Here is a 17,270-nt window from a genome sequence, read left to right on the forward strand (position 1 = left end):
ACCCAACTTCAAATGCTCAGGCAGGAACAGATAATTTGCTTGTTCAAAACTCTTTATTGAAGCCTTAGTGCCTAAATAGCAGAGTCCCAGGTACTTGAACTTGCTCTTCAAGGTCTTCTAAAATATGATCTGACCTTTCCTTCCTCACTTTGCACTCTCTATTCCTTTATTGTTCCTCAAATTCCTTTCATCTTCTGGTTTTTGTCTGGAATGCCTTTCTCCTGCCTCTCCTTCTGTACAAATTCTATTCATTTTTAAAGCCTCTGTTTCTCTGAATGCTGTCCTGACCACTCTAGCCTGATGTGAACTCTCCCCATTCTGGACTCTCACAGTCAATATTATCTGCCCACGCATTTGGCAATTGGTCATTGTCTCCTTGAGATTCTTTTGGAAACAAATCCCCCATCAAGCCAACTTAAGCAGTAAGAAATTTATCATGTAGCAGGAAACTCTGAGTTAGGACAGACTCCAAGGTTGATTTAGGGACTTAAATGCATCATTGGTGACCCAAGTTTTCTCCACTCTGCCATCCCATATCTGGTTTCTTCATGGCCATAAGATGGCTGCCAAAAGTATCTAGAGCCACCTTCTTCTAGCAGCATACAGTGGGAGCCCTCTCCCTGAGCAGTGGCTATTGTTTCTCTCAGTTGGCTTGAGCCAGCATTGGTCACGTGCCTACTGCTGAACCAGTAGCAGTTGCACAGGAAATGTCACGTGTTACTAGTCCTTACTCATTAGGACTATCACTTGGTCTGGGGGGAGATCCATCTTCTCTATCCCCTGGGAGGAGTGGATACTTGAGTAAATTTGGACGCCTGGTAGGAATCAAGAAGAGGAAAGATAAATGCTGCATAGTCATTTATGGTGTTTATTATCTTGAACTGCTATTTGTACCTTGTATTGTCACCTTTTCACACTTTTTATACCTTTTGCCCCCGATGTAGATTGCAAACACTTTAGGATAAAACCTATATCTTAAATTTTGTAACCCCCAAATGTGTCAGTAAATATTTATTGTAGATGTAGATGTGTCTGTAAATATTTATTGATTGGATTTGACTTCTCTGAGATTCACCTACATTCTCTTTCTAGTGGTATAGAGGATGCTACTGAGGTTTCCAAGCTTCTGACCATAAACACAAAAATAAGACTTTGGAGACCTTAAGCCCAGAAAGCTAGAGGTCAGTTTGGCATCATGTTGTGCTCCTTCCCTACCTCTGCCCCAGGAACTACCTGGATATTAGCATCAAACCCTGATCAAGAAAGTGAGACCAAAGAGACTGAAAATTATATAGGGCGATAGATCTTTTCAGCCTTGATACTTGCATTTGAATACATTTCACTGCTGACAACTACATTTGCCTTAGCTACAAAGCATGCATTTTATTATATTCTCAGGAAGGACAGTGATCACAAAAATTGATATTTAAGATATTCATTCATTTAACAAACATGTTTTTGAATACTTATTACTGATCTCTGTATTAGGTACAGAAAATACAAATTTGGATAAGAAATTCTTCCTGCGCTCAAGTTGTTCATTAGCAGATATGCTATCACTTCTTCAAATTTGGTAGAAGTTATTTCTGTATAGTCACTGGATTTAGACGTCAAATCATCACCTGGAGTGGCTGATCTGGGGCTAAGTGTTTTGCTATGGACACTGCTGAGGAAGAACTGTAGTTTCACACCCTATTCAATGTCTAGCCTAAGGTGATTCACTTAGATCGGCTTCTACATCACTAAAATGAAATTATTACTACTAGCCTACTTCTAGTACAACTATAAAACCCATTACCCATGTGTGAGGCATAATTCTGACAGCCTAAGCTGGAGAATATCATTAGCTAAAGTATAGTAAGATTGGGTGAGGTGGTTGTTAGGAGGTTTCTGAATGAGTCAGACCTCTAGTGCTAAATTTATTAATGAGTCATTTTCCTTGCCTAGCAGACACTGTGGCAGAAAGTGAAAGAAGAAGCCATTCAATGTCTGTTTTTAAAAAAATGTATTCTGACCTTCAGTCTACCAAAGTAGATTTCAACATATTTTAGCATTTTAGACAATAACTTGTCACTGAAACGTCCTCCTGGTTCCTCTCAATTTGGAAAAAGCAAGTGAGGTGTATCCTCCAGAAATGGAGAAATTAGTTTTCATTTCTTCCCAGAGGTTTCAGATGATAAATTTCTAGTGGCCAGATATGGCATCTATCACTTTGTTCGGTACAAAACCTAAAATTCAAACTTGATTATTCCAGCCTTTACTAAAAGCTTCTTAATGACAATGATTATGGCAACTTACTGACCTTACATCCTCTTGCCTTTTATGGCTTTACTGGCCTTCATCTCCAGGCCATACCAGGTTCCACCCACATAGCTATATCCTGGTTCTCTTTGTACATTTCCCAACTGAGTTCTCAAATTGGTCCTTTCATTGTTTATATTGCAACCTCGTCATCTATTATTTCTTACATTCACTCATAAGAACTAAAATTCCTCTTCTACTATTATTTTAGCTTCAATTACTTATCATTCTTTCTACCACAACAGCACATGGGAGACCTTCTAACTTCTCTTGATGCTTCATTCAGTTTGGGCTACATGGTCAGCTATTATAATATTGCCCCCCTCATCTTAGGCTCCTCTATCCATTTGGCATTTTGCTGTGTCCATCATGCTAACCCCAAGCCCTTGTCTTCACCCACTATGTTCTTTGGACCTACCCTTAACAATCTGAAACTTTGGAATCAAGACTCAAAATCTTATAGGGTTTGTCTTCTTCAAATTTGCACTTTCAATTGATCTACAAATATCAATTAAATTGAAAAGAGGAAATCAATAGAGAAAAAACAATGAAACCAAAAGATGGTTCTTAGAAAAGACTGATAAAATCAATACCTCCCTAAACAGGCTAACTGAGAAAAAAGAGAGGACATAAATTAATAATATCAGAAATGAAAAAGCATCCATCATAAAGGAATGATATAAACAATTCTATGGACACAAATTTGATAACCTAAATGAAATGGACCAGTTCCTTGAAAGGCACAACCTGTCAAAATGCACACAAGCAGAAATAGAAAATCTGAATAGGACTATATCAAATAAATGGAATCAATAGTTAAAAACTTTTCAAAACAGAAAGTGCCAGTTCCAGATGAATTCACTGGTAAATTCTACCAAAAATTTAAAGAGATAAAAACAAAAGGAGGATTTCCTAACTCATTCAATGAGGTCAGCATTACTCTAATACCAAATCAGAGAAACATTATAAGAAAAGAAAACTACAAACCATTATCTCTCAAAAACACAGATGCAAAAATCTTCAAGAAAATATCTGCATATTAAATCCAACAATGTGTAAAAAGAAAATAATTAAACAAACTATGAGAAAATAGGATTTATCCCAGATATACGAAGCTTGTTCAATATTTGAAAATCAATTAATGTTATTCTTCATATCAACAAGCTGAAAAAGACAAGTCACATGATCATATAGACATAGAAAAAGCGTTTGACAAAATCCAACACCTATTCATGATAAAAACTCTCAGTAAACTAGGAATAGAGGGGGAACTTCCTCAACCTGATAAAAAATAACTACAAAAAACCTACAGCTAATATCAACTTTAATGGTAAGAAACTTGAAGCTTCTCCTTAAGATCAGAAATAAGACAAAAATGTCCACTCTCACAACTTGCCAACATTGTCCTGGAAATCCTAGCTAATGCAATAAGAGAAGAAAAGGAAATAAAAGTATGCAGGTTGGGAAAGAAGAAATAAAACTGTCTTTGTTCAGAGATTACATGATTGTCTACATAGAAAATCTAAAAGAATTGACAAAAAAGAAAAGAAAGGAAAGGAAAGGAAAGGAAAGGAAAGAAAAGAAAGAAAAGAAAAGAAAAGAAAAGAAAAGAAAAGAAAAGAAAAGAAAAAAGAAAGCTCCTAGAACTAAGAAACAATTACAGCAAGGTTGCAGGATACAAGATTGATATACAAAGATTCATTGCTTTCCTATGTACTTGCAATAAACAAATGGATTTTGAAATTAGAAACACAATATCATTGTATGTATATACCACGTCTTCTTTATCTATTCATTAGTCAATGGACATTTGTGCTATTTGTCGATAGCATTTGGCTATTGTCGATAATGCTGCTATAAACGTTGGGGTGCATATATCACTTTGAATCAGTACTTTTGTATCCTTTCGGTAAATACCTAGTAGTGCAATTTGTGGGCCGTAGGGTAGTTCTATTTTTAACTTTGTGAGGAACCTCCATACTGTTTTTCAGAGTGGCTGCACCAGTTTGCATTCCCACCAACAGTATAAGAGGGTTCCCTTTTCTCTGCATCCTCATCAACATCTGTTATTTCCTGTGTTGTTAATTTTAGCCATTCTGAGAGGTGTGAGGTGATATCTCATTGTAAGTTTGATTTGTATTTCCTTGATGATAACTAATGTTGAGCATCTTTTCATGTGTCTGTTAGCCATCTCAATGTCTTTGGAAAAACGTCTATTCAAATACATAATGGAATACTACCCATAAAAAAGAATGAAATCTTGCTATTTGCAATGATGTGGATGGAGCTAGAGTATTAATGCGAAACAAAATAAGTCAGTCAGAAAAAGACAAATACCATATGATTTTACTCATACATGGAATTCAAGAAACAAAACAGGTTAAAAGGGGGGGGGGAAGAGAGAGGTAAACCAGAAAACAGACTCTTAACTATAGAGAAAAAACTGAAGGTCACTAGAGGGGAGGTGGGTGGGAGCATGGGTTAAATGGAGGATGGGTATTGAGGAGGGCACTTGTTGCAATGAGCCCTGGGTGTTGTATGTAAATGATGAATCACTAAATTTACACCTGAAACTAATACTACACTGTAGGTTAACTAACTGGAATTTAAATAAAGACTTGAAGTAAAAAAAAAAATATAATTTATATTAGCACTCCCCCAAATTAAATACGTATCTCTAACAAAATATGTATAAACCTATATGAGGAAAACTATAAAACTCTGATAAAAGATACCAAAGAAGAACTAAAAAATAAAGATAGATTTCATGTTCATGGATAGGAAAACTTAAAGCAGGTAAAATATCAGGTCATCTCAACTGGATTTATGGATTGAATGCACTACCAATTAAAATCCAGCAAATTATTCTGTGCTATTGACAAACTTATTCTATAGTATATATGGAGAGGCAAAAGACCCAGGATAGCCAACACAATATTGAAGTACAAAGTTTGAAGAATGACACTACTTTAGGACGTGCTGTAAAGCTATAGTAATCAAGACAGTGTGGTGATTGCAAAAGAATAGACAAATGGATCAATGGAATAGAATAAATAACCGTTTTGAAAAAGGCATGTGATGATTGATTTTATGTTTCAACTTGACTGGCCACAGTATTCCAAGATTAGACATTTCTGGGTGAGTCTGTGAAGGTGCTTCTTCACGGGTTCAACGTTTGAATTGGTCGACTTGTAAAGTAGGTTGTCTGTGTGTAAGCATTATCCAATCCACTGAAGGCCTGAATAGAATGAAAGTTGCAGGAAGGAGGAATTCTCCCCTTTTTGCTTCTGCTTGTTGAGCTGGGATATCTCATCTTGTATTCTCTGGCCCTTTGACTGGGATGTACACTATCAATTCCACTGGTTCTCAGGTCTCTGGACTCAGACTGAATTACGTCACCAGCTTTCTTGGATCATCAGCTTGCAGATGGCAAACTGTGGGACTTCTTAGCCTCCATAATCATGTGAGACAATTCCTCATAATCAATCATCTATATCTCTATCTATATCTATCTATATATAATCTATACTCTCCTGGCTCTGTTTCTCTGGAGAAACCTGACTACTACAAGCAAACCTATGGAAATAGTAAAAAGATTAGTGGTTGCCAGGGGTAGAGATAGAGAGGGGATGAATACACAGAACACAGAGATTCTTTTAAGGAAGTGAAACTACTCTGTATGTTGTTATAATGGTTGATTGATGTCATTAAAAATTTGTCCAAACCCATAGAATGTACATCACCAAGAGTGAACCCTAAGGCAAACTATGGAATTTGGATGATCATGATGTGTCACCGTAGGTTCATTGTAACAAATGTAACACCGTGGTTGGGGATGTTGATAACAGAGGTGGCTATGTATCTGTGGGAATAGGGGGTATCTGGAAATTCTCTGTACCTTCTCTCAATTTTTCCATGAATCTGAAACTGCTCTCATGAATAAAAATTAGACAAATGTTCATATTTAAGGATGTTCATCAGTGTTATTTTTAATAACGAAAAACTGGAAAAACTATCTTAATACCGAGCAATAAAGGATTGGTGCATTAAAATGGAGGGCTTCGGTATGATGAATACATTAGCATTTATTACTAGGCTTCCTGTTTCTGGCCCTAACCTACCCTCCAGGCCTTTTTAAAATCTCTCTGACCCTAAGATTTCTGTGAGTCCCCAAAGTTCTTTCACAGGAACTGGGGTCAGTCTATTGGATACAACCGCATGTGAGTTTTGCCCAGTTCTTTTTCTTGCCCCTCCCCCACTTAGTGTTCTCTATTCTCAACACCCTTTGAAGGAACCTCACTCATACCATTGCGGGCAGGATCTGTCATGAGTGTCACCATGGTCCAAGCTCAGAGCCCCAAATCTACTGACCTCCATAATGTCAGAGCAGTGCTGAGTAGAAGTGACTGGAATCCCTCTTGTCTTCAGGGCTCAAAAGCACTCTCAAAGCTCCTGAAGGAACCAAATACCATGCCATCCCTCCACTGTCCTCATCCCTCTCAGCTTTCTCTCTGTCTCAGGAATTCCTCAACAAATGCCATCATCATCCTTTGGGTAAAAGCCAAAGCCTTCCTGAAACCCAAACTCATGAAAGGAGTTCCTGGTTCCTGGTTCTATAAACAATCCCCTGGATCCCAGTTTGGGGTCAGCAGGGGTACATGTTTGTGTATTTATACATGTAGCTAAATAAACGTGGCAGTTATAGTACAGCTTCAGTGTGTTTATTTTATTTTAATACATTATACACATAATAATACATTAAGCTCATCTGTTAATGCAAAGGATGTAAGTGATTTACCCTCCTAGGGAAAGAGCCAGGAGTCATCCCCCCATTGTGTGGATGGCTCAGTGCTCTACCCCTTTCTCTTTCCACTTGTGAAAGAGCAAGTGGTACTGGTACCTAAGAGGACATCTGAGCTTTAACTCCTACTATGTATGGCTAAGTGTCAGAACAAAACACAATGTCCAAGGAGGGCACTGAATTCATAGGCACCATTCCAGGGAGTAATCCAGGGATAGCGAACCACTGGAAGCACAGACCCATCATGGAACAGCTATAGTCATTCACCATATTGGCCCAAACACCTGCAGAGACTCACTCTTATTAGGTTGGCTGGTTCTGGGTCCTTTGAATTTAATTCAGTTTGTTGAATAATGGATGATGTAGACAAGAAGCCTTCATCTGGGTCACCAGCATTTTGTTCGTTTGTTTTTATAGCTTGGACTTTATGTATAAGTCATCATGAATTAGGATTTTTGTTTTGATCCGGTTAAGCAGTTATCTGAGTCTGTAAATCTCAGATAGACACCTGGATACATCCATTACATAGTTTCATTGCAAATTATGTTGTGAAGGGAAACTCTATAAATCATTATTTGATTCGTTCCAAAAAGGAAAAAGATGGCAGGATTATATAGCATTTAGTGTCACCAGTTAGCAAAGTCATGGGGCTGAACCAGTCATTCCAGAACTTAACACCCACAAACTCAAGTGCAAGTGGCCTCTTTTAATGATTTGGGAATAATGGGCCTCAGGGAAGTGAGTGCTTTCAGCCTTGTGATCTGAGCAAGGTTCAGGAGCTGGAGCCGATTTGGCTGAGTCACCACTGGCTGCATGACCCCACACACATCACCTGACCTCCACATGCTTCAGCTGGCCCAGCTGTAGAGATGAGTAAACGTGGCCCGGAAGGCCCTGAGGCGCAGAGACAGCTTTCTGCACACGGCTGCCCTGGGGCAGCTTCCGGGGGTGCAGGTTAGCTGTCTCAGGGGCAGGGGACCCTAAGAGAGACTCCCAGAATAGCCACATCTAAAAGCCACCTCTGGAAAAGAGACCCTTTCACGGTCTGCGAGTAGGAATATAAATTGGCAAAAACTTTTTGAAGGCTTAGAAATATTCATGCTTTTTGATCGTATGATTTCACTTGAGTGAATTTATTCTTCGAAAATAATCAGAGATACACATCACTATGTATACTCAACAAAGTTCATCACACAGGTATTTTTAATATTGAAAAATGGAAATTATCTAAATTTTAAACTGTAAAGTGTTTTTAAATAAAATACAGCACATTCATATGTTGGAAGGCTAGACAACCATTCAAAAAAAATCACTGTGACAGAATAATGATCTGGAAAATGTCCTCAATAGCCTAGTAAGTAGAAAAGAATTATTAAACAACGTTGTTAGAATAATCTGACTTTTTTAAAACTACATATACTTCCACACGTACAGACAAGTGACTAGAAGGATATACACTAAATTGTTAAGAGTGTTTAGTGTCTGACTCTTAGAATTGTGAGTCCCTCTTTAATTCATGATTCTTCCTGTATGCTCTGAAATTTTTGCAACGACCATGTGTTCATTTTGCAATAAATATCAATTTCCCAGGTCTCTATTAACTTGGACTGTTGTGTATCGGGCCAACCTATGTGCATACCTATGAAGCAAATAAATATAGTGACAAGCCTGAGAACCACGGCTTGAGCAATTCCAGCCCTAGAGGCTCATTGGCCTGGGAACAGAGTGGGATTTTTGTTTAAGGAGACTGAGACTGGAAGAATGATGGCTCTGTGGGTGGTTTCTTAGATCTCCAATGCACGTGGCTTCCAGCCCTGACTCTGCCCTGAAATTCTGGCTTGCTGATTAAGACTGAAGAGTGAGTTTGCCTAAGCAGCTAATTCCCCTACAGGAGCTCATGGTTTACTCTGTATCTATTTAATATATATTAAGCAACAGGTGACCCTGTTCACCAGGAAGTATGTTCCCAGGGAAACATTTCTTTCAAAATTAAGCAAACAACCTTGGTAAGGGCCCTACACCTGGGAATCACGCAGTTAATGTTTTCAAGCATTCAATCTGCATGAATTTCCTGAGTCACATTACCACGGTTGGCTGAATGGTGATCTCACTGTGGTGCATCCTGCATGGGAAAAATTTTTTTCAAATGGCACATCTTCCTTTGAGAAGAACGTTGTTTCCTCCATAATTCATATGGGAAAGAAAACAGGAAATTTATGAGACAAAGCTCATCCCCTATACAGCTTTCAAGATGATATTTTCTAAAGCAACTCAGTCATTCTTAATCCCCCTTACCAAAGCCAAGAGGCAGGGGCAGTGGGTAATCTCAACATTCTTGATATCAGGCTTTGGGATATAGTGCATCATTTGCCTTGCTTAGGTCAACAGTGAGCATGTGCCTTCTCTGAGCAGACTTGTTGAAGATGGCCCAGAGGCATGGGAGTAAGCAGAAAAGGCAGTCTAAAATAAATTTTAACATTGTTACAGATACATCACAGTGTGAAATAGGGGTAATATTATCTCCATTTCAAGTAAAAGAAATAGAAGAATCAATCAGATTACTGATAAACTTTATTTAGCATGTACTTTGTGTCAGGTACTGTTTCAGGCACTGGGGAAATGGCAGTGAACATAACAGATAATGTCCTCACCTTGCCCTCAAAAAGTTTACATTCTATTGAGAGGAAACAAGCAGATATAGAATATATTGGATACTAACTCATGATGCAAAATAAGGCAAGATAAGGGGATAGGGAATAAGGGATGTGCAATTTTATAAGGAGTCCCTAGTGGAGCTTTCTCTTGTAAACTGAGGACAGACACAAAGACAGTGGGGAAGTGAGCCATGTGAATTCTTGCAGGATAAATGCTTGGAATAGAGAAGAGAGCAAGTGCAAGACTTTGAGCTGAGACACATCGTGATGTGTTAGAGGGTCAGCAAAGAAAACAGTGTAGCCCAAGGCCATGGTGAGGATATTGGCTATTGCTCTGAATAAGGTGAGAAGCCATGGGAGGAGTCTCAGCAGAGTGACATGATATAACGCATCTGTGGGTTTGGGGTGGGCGTGGCCGTAGATGGGATCAAGATAGCCAATAAGGTCGCTACTGTTATTGTTAGCGTGACCATGGTTTGCACCTGGCTTCAAGCAGTAAGGGTGTAAGAGGTGGAGCAATTTCAAAGGAAGATACAAAAGGACCGGCTGATGTAATGCACGTGGGAGGTAAGAGGAACCGGTAACGAAGGAAACTGTCCCGAGCAACTGGAAGAATGAAGTTTTCTGACATAAGAATGGGGTTAGGGGTGTCTGGGCCGCTCAGTCGGTCAAACTTAGGACTTCTTCTCAGGTCATGATCTCACAGTTGGCGAGTTCGAGCCCCATATCGGGCTCTGCATTGGAAGCTCAGAGCCTAGAGCCTCCTTTGGATTCTGTGTCTCCCTCTCTGTCTGTCCCTCCCCTGCTCACGCGTGCTCTCTCTCTGCCTCTCAAAAATAAATAAACATTAAAAAAGAATTAAAAAAAAGGAATGGGATGAGAGGGATTCACTGTTAAGTTTTGGATATATAGTCAACTCTCATTATTCACAACAGTTATGTCCTATAATGTCACCATTAACACTGCATCAGTGAATACTGAACCATTACTCCTAGGGGAAATACAGGGTGAGCTTCCCATGAGCCCCTGGTGGCAAATTTTTTTTTTGTCAACTGATCAATACATGATCTGCTTTACATATGCTTTAATGACACCTTACTTAATATATATTGTTCACTCATTGCCATTGAACTCATGGCCAACAGCATTAGAATTCACGTCTGAATGAAACTTACCTAACGCACATATTTTCTCCATAAGGCACATCGCAGCCTTCTTGCACTGAGGAACATTAGACAGCACTTTGAGGCAATGCTTCAGAACCATTTTAAACAGTGAAGTCACCATCAAAAAGCACAAAAATGCGAAGAAGGTAGCATTAAATAGATCACAAAAGGATGCTTACTTATAAGAGCTGAAACAAGAAGGCAGTGTGTTGTCATGTTCAACCTCAGCTAGAATGTGTTTTTTGCAGCTCTTCGCACATCTGCAAATGACTGTGAAAGTACCAGGGGTGTTGATTTGGGTGTCACAAATCAATTTTAGCAAATAGGCAAATTCACAAATATGGAATTCAGAAACAATAAGGGTTGACTATGTTAAGAGAGGCCTATTATTCATCCAAGTGGAAACATGAAATATGAGTTGGAGTTCAGGGGATTCCAGGGGAAATGGGACTGGAGGTATTGATTTGGGAGTGTATCTAAATCTACAGCTGTAGCTAGTGTGAGACTAGTTGAAATCATCTGAGGAGTGTAGAAAAAGGAGAGAAGAGCTCAGTGGCTGAATCTCAGGGTTCTCCAGTGAAGAAGCGCCTGCAAAAGGAGTCTAAGAAAGTAGGGCGTATGCAGGAGGGACAGAACCAAGAGCTGTGTTTCAGAATGAAGGAGTCGAGAATGGGTCTAATGCTGCTGAAAAGTTGTGTCCCATGAGAGGGACCTTTAGAATTGACCTTCAGATTAGACAAGATGGAGGTCACTGATGATTTTGATGAATAGTTTCACTGGAATCACAGAGATAAATGTCTGCCTGGGGTGGATCAAAGAGCAAATGCACATTTTTCCCCCCACAGGAGTTTGATGTACGTGGGAGAAAATGAATAAGGTCAAAACCAGAGGAGGATGTCGCATCAAGGATTCTTGTTCAAGGAAGCTATGACAGTCTGTGTGTACACTGAGGGGAATGAACCAATTGAGAGGAAATGATCAAGAGAAGAGAAGAAACAGGGGCGCCTGGGTGGCGCAGTCGGTTAAGCGTCCGACTTCAGCCAGGTCACCATCTCGCGGTCCGTGAGTTCGAGCCCCGCGTCAGGCTCTGGGCTGATGGCTCAGAGCCTGGAGCCTGTTTCCGATTCTGTGTCTCCCTCTCTCTCTGCCCCTCCCCCGTTCATGCTCTGTCTCTCTCTGTCCCAAAAATAAATAAAAAACGTTGAAAAAAAAAAAAAAAGAGAAGAAACAGTTACGGCTCGCCCTCTCTCAGTTGTCGTAACTCATAACGTCACATCAATTTTATGTGATGGGTACTGTTCCTTGTCTGCATCTGTGAATGAGAAACACGAGGAACAGAAAGACCAGAACCCTGTTCCCGGTCCCCCCAAGAGTAAGTGGCAGAACCGGGATGCAAATCTGGACCCTTGTGGTGCTTTTAGAGGCCGCTGTAGTTCTGCAAATTTAGATTCTAATCAATGCACGTAGATGGGTTACCTTGTGTCTGGCAAGGCTGAAGGTGAGAGCAAGAAAGAGTGAAATCCCAGACTTGTGCCTTTTCGCTCGCCATGCGCTTGGTTAGAAACCCCACGCTTTGCCCTCCCAGGCAAGCGAGGGAAAAACACTGTGGCTGCGGTTTGAGGGAAGCCCGTGAAGTCTGGGTCAGTGCTAACACCTGATGCTTCTAGAACGTGTCTCACCTTCAGAAATGCTAAGAGGTCGATCTTGTAGCACATGGGAAATAAAATCCATTCCTCAGGGTCATTCCCAAATCAAGAATTTAATTAATTTTCTCATAAACTTCTCCTGCTTTTATTTTGGTCCCACATGAGAGATTTCTGAGAAAATAGCTCAGCTTTTCCCAAAATGTATGCAGCTTGGCATCCCTCGGACCCCGTCTAGAGTAGTTAAATAAATCACTTGTTGCTAAACAGAGCAATTTATTCCCCTGACATCTTACATGGCCCTCTTGGTTTATTTTAAAATATATCAACTCACTTACCACAACTGCCATTGCTTTTAATATGTCTGACACATCCAATTTCAATAGCTCAATGAAAATGTCACATAATAAAATAGAGAGAAGCAGGCAGAGGAGGCAAGGAGAGCTGATGTGTAGACACGCACCCTTGGAAAGTAAGCAATGAAGACACTTGTTCAGGTGGGTTTCAGGAAAGGGACTTCATGCCAGCAGTTGGAGAAATTAATTAGTTTGCATGGAAATACTTCTTTTAATATATTCTCTTTAAGTCATTAATTCTCCCATATGTGTTATTTTAGCTAATGGAATCTGCCCACTCCCCCAAGCTACTTCACATGAGGTAACGCCTGCTTAACTAATACCTTTAATTTTTCATTTCCATGAAAATATTTACTCCGGAATGTAGTCATGTTATTTATCAAAGTAAAGAATTCTGGCAGGGTAGATGTGTGGCACCCCTCCACAAAAGAATAAATCCAGTGATTCAATGCTATCGTACGCTGGGCATTGTGATAAGCATCAAGATCACAAGAATTAATAAGAGCAGTTTTGACTTTAGTGAGATTTGCAGGCTCATGAAGATGATCTTTTCCACAGGAAAAGGTAGAAGAAGCTGGTTCAGTCTTCGCTCTGCTTCTTGCTGTGTGATCATTAAGACAACTGACTGACTTCGATTCCTCATCGGTAAAATTGGAAGGATATTCAATATTGCCTTGGACAAATATTAAATACAGACCTTTAGGATTATTGGGTCAGGGGCAGGTTTAAAAATAAGATATGTCGGGGTGCCTGGGTGGCTCAGTCGGTTGAGCGTCCGACTTCGGCTCAGGTCACGATCTCACGGGTTCGTGAGTTCGGGCCCCGGGTCAGGCTCTGTGCTGACAGCTCAGAGCCTGGAGCCTGCTTCCGATTCTGTGTCTCCCTCTCTGCCCTTCCCCCACACACGCTCTGTCTCTCTCTGCCTCTCAAAAAAAATAAATAAATAAAACTAATTTAAAAATTTTTAAAAATAAAAAAAAAATAAGATGTCAAAGCACTCTAAAACTTGATACAAGTTTTGAGTGTTTCTAACTGAATTCATAGTACATGGGGATGATTGCCTCTTCATTTATAATGTTCAGGAAACTGATTCAGTTGCTGAATATTTACTATCCATTACTAGTGTCTTTACAGTAAAGCTATCTGATACTGAAAATAAAGTGTTAGGCAATCACAATGATGATATCGTTTTGCCTCAGCAATTATAGAGTCTATGATAATATTCCTCTAGGTGCCGTGCAGATTCCTCAAACTCAACAGATCACAAACATACCCACTGTTATGAATTCTCGGCTAATGGACATCTACCCTTTTTCTCAAATTAGAACCTTAAGATAATCCTCAATAATTCTCCCCTTGTTGGTCTAAAATCCCGGACCCTTACCTCATGGGCATCTCTCGGGTCTGGCCACACTTCTTTGTCAGACTGCTAACCGCCCTGGTACAGGCCTTCTGTTCTCCTAACTGAACTGACCTTCGTGTCTGTAGCTTCTTCTTCTCCAATCCATCCTCACTCTGCCTCTAGTTATATTCCCCAAACTAAACATGATCATGTTCTGCTTCCTATATAGAAGCTTTTGCTACCTGTCCCTGCCCCCCCCCCCCATTTTTTCCCTAGTTTAGCAACATGGAACAGTTTTATAACCTGACTCTTACTACTCCCCCATGACATACCAGCCATTGTGACTTTGGCCATTCCATGAACACGGTTCATTTTTTTCGTCGTTTCTCTCTGTTTGCCTGTACACTGCCTGTAACTTTGAATGCCCATTCTCCCTGATTCCTTTCTTGACCATTTCTAACTTCCCATTCAGTTGTTCAAATGTCATTTTTTTCTGTGCCATCTCAACACTTTGGACCTTCTTCTTTTAAGCTCCCATGGCACCCTCTGTCCTTTGACCATAGTATGTGCTACATTGGACTCAAATACATTCTGGACTGTCTTACTCCTGAAACGTGAGCTTTGTAAGAACAGCGTCGGAGTTTGATTTATTGTTGTATCTCCAGCGCCTCGCTCAGTGCCTGCAACAGTATCTGACCCTGGCGGATGCCTGATGGATCAATAAATGTATGAAGAAGCACTACCTCCTATCCTTCAAGCATTTTTCCTGGATCTTCATCTTCTGAGAGCTGCCTAGCTTTCTTCCCACGTCTACCTCTCTTGTTTCTATCTTTCTTTAACTATTAAACCATAACGCTACATCCCCATCTCTCCCGGAACATTATTTGTCCTAGATCTTCTATTTGTTTATCAGTGCACATGGTTGCGTGTGGGTTAAGAGTATGGATTTCGGAAGCAGACTGTCTAGGTTGAGATCTTATAGGCTGTGGAACTTTTGGCAAGTTGCTTGACTTCCCTGTGCTTCGTCTTCATCCTCTTTAAAGTAGAGATTATTATAATACTTACTTCATAGGGTTGTATGAGGATTAAATGATTTAATACATGTGCAGCTTTTAGTGACCTTTAGTGCACGCTCAGAAATGTTAGCTGCTAGTAGTATTAGTTGAAATGTGAATCTCCCTCTGCAAACTCTCCTTTCTCCTCCATGATCCTTCTTCTGGGCCCCACAGTCTACTTCTCTTATCACACTTACCACCTGGCTTTGCAGTTGTCTATGTATCATTATCCCTTAGTGACTGTCAAGTTCTTTTAAGACAGATCATGTCTTTTTATTTTTATTTCTTCATTCCTGCCTGCCACTCTCTACCTAGAGTACGGTATTAGGCACAAAGTTGGCAATCAATGTATTCATTCACTTAGGGATGTGTCACTGACCTTTAGCCAATATGATGACCTAACGGGAAAATGTTAGAATTCCACGGTCCTTTTTCTCTTCCCATCAGTGCTTTTTTTACAGGACGTGTTCTGAAGTCATGCGTCCACTACTTTATCCCTCTATTCTCCACACACAGCAAAAGTATTATTAATTTAAAGAAGTGACTGATGAAAGCAGGCATTTCTAATCAGGAGACAGTGGAGTCCGGCCACTCAGCAATAAGTACAGCCTTCACAGACTCAGCCATCACACCGTTGGATTGGCTGCCCCCATAGCTCATTCACTGAGCCAGCCCAGGGTCTTTAAAGGAGACACGAGAGAAATAAAATGGAGCATGGTGCCAAGTTAGTCTCAACAGTTTGTAGTATAGTACACTTGTTACATGTGTTTATCTATCTGTGTGTCTACACACAATATTGCTGTATTGCTTTAAGCCAACATAAGGGACATACCACAGTGTATGTGCCAAACCATTAGAACAATATTGAAACTGTTAAGGAAAAAAAAAAAACCACAGGTAAATTATCATAAATCTTGAAGCCAGAACATTGAAGCCTACAATTAGGAAGCAAATCTGAACTGATGATGGTAAAATGCCTCTCATTTCAAATATCCTGACCTTATACTTATTTGTAGTTCTTCACGTAGCTAAATTTAAAAGTTCAGATGCAGGGGAGGCTCCCTGGCATCTTTCTAGTTCAGCATTCAGCTACATCTCTACAATGTGAAGGTTGACTTGAGAGCGTGACTGAGACATGGTTGCTTGGGGCCTTCCGTGCTACACTGAGCCGATGCTATGTGTTATCTTCCTAGATGCCCTCCAGTCAGTAATGCTGGAAGAATGAGAGGATGAGTTCCTTTTGATAGAAGGTCATTTTCTTTACTCCCACTCTACTTCTCTGGCTTGAGCAGGTTGATGTGCATAGCTGGCAGCCCAAATTGCATTGTCCAGAAAACAATCCTTGAAGAAGCAGAAATGCTTTCCTTCTGCACCGATTCTAGAGTCAGATGCAGTGCATTCTTTCTTATTTAATATATGTGGAGAATCACAACGTCCAGTAAGCATTACTGCCGGCAACCTTCCTGTCCAGGCTCATACCACTTCTCCTCCACTGACTAGATGTGCCAAGATGAACCTCGCTTCTCAGCCACCCCATTCTATTTCTTGCAGTGTCGTAAACAAGAAGTTTACCTCTAGAGGTAGAATAAGATTTGGGGAGTACGGAAGGGAATAGAAGGTTGACATAAGAACTGACTGACTCAGAACACAGTTCTCCTGTAAAAGGGGATGGTCACCTCTTCCTCAGATGAAGATGGAATTAGAGACAAGCTGTGAGAGCATGTCAAATTTTTCTCCTAGTTTCTTATGCCAGGCTGTCAACAAACTGATTCTGAGATTGGAATGTCTAACCCGTGGCCCAGATGCAGGTAGAAAAATTCATTACTAGACTTTTCTTAGCCTTAGTAATGGTATTAAGTTACCTAGTTTCTGTATGATTATGGTATTTTGTTTTTATATTATATTATTGGGTGTGGTGTTACCCTCTACTTTTTATATGTTTGTGAGTAGAA

Source organism: Panthera onca, chromosome B4 (assembly GCF_046562875.1).
Source record: "Panthera onca isolate mPanOnc1 chromosome B4, mPanOnc1 haplotype 2, whole genome shotgun sequence".
NCBI classification, from domain to species: Eukaryota; Metazoa; Chordata; class Mammalia; order Carnivora; family Felidae; genus Panthera; species Panthera onca.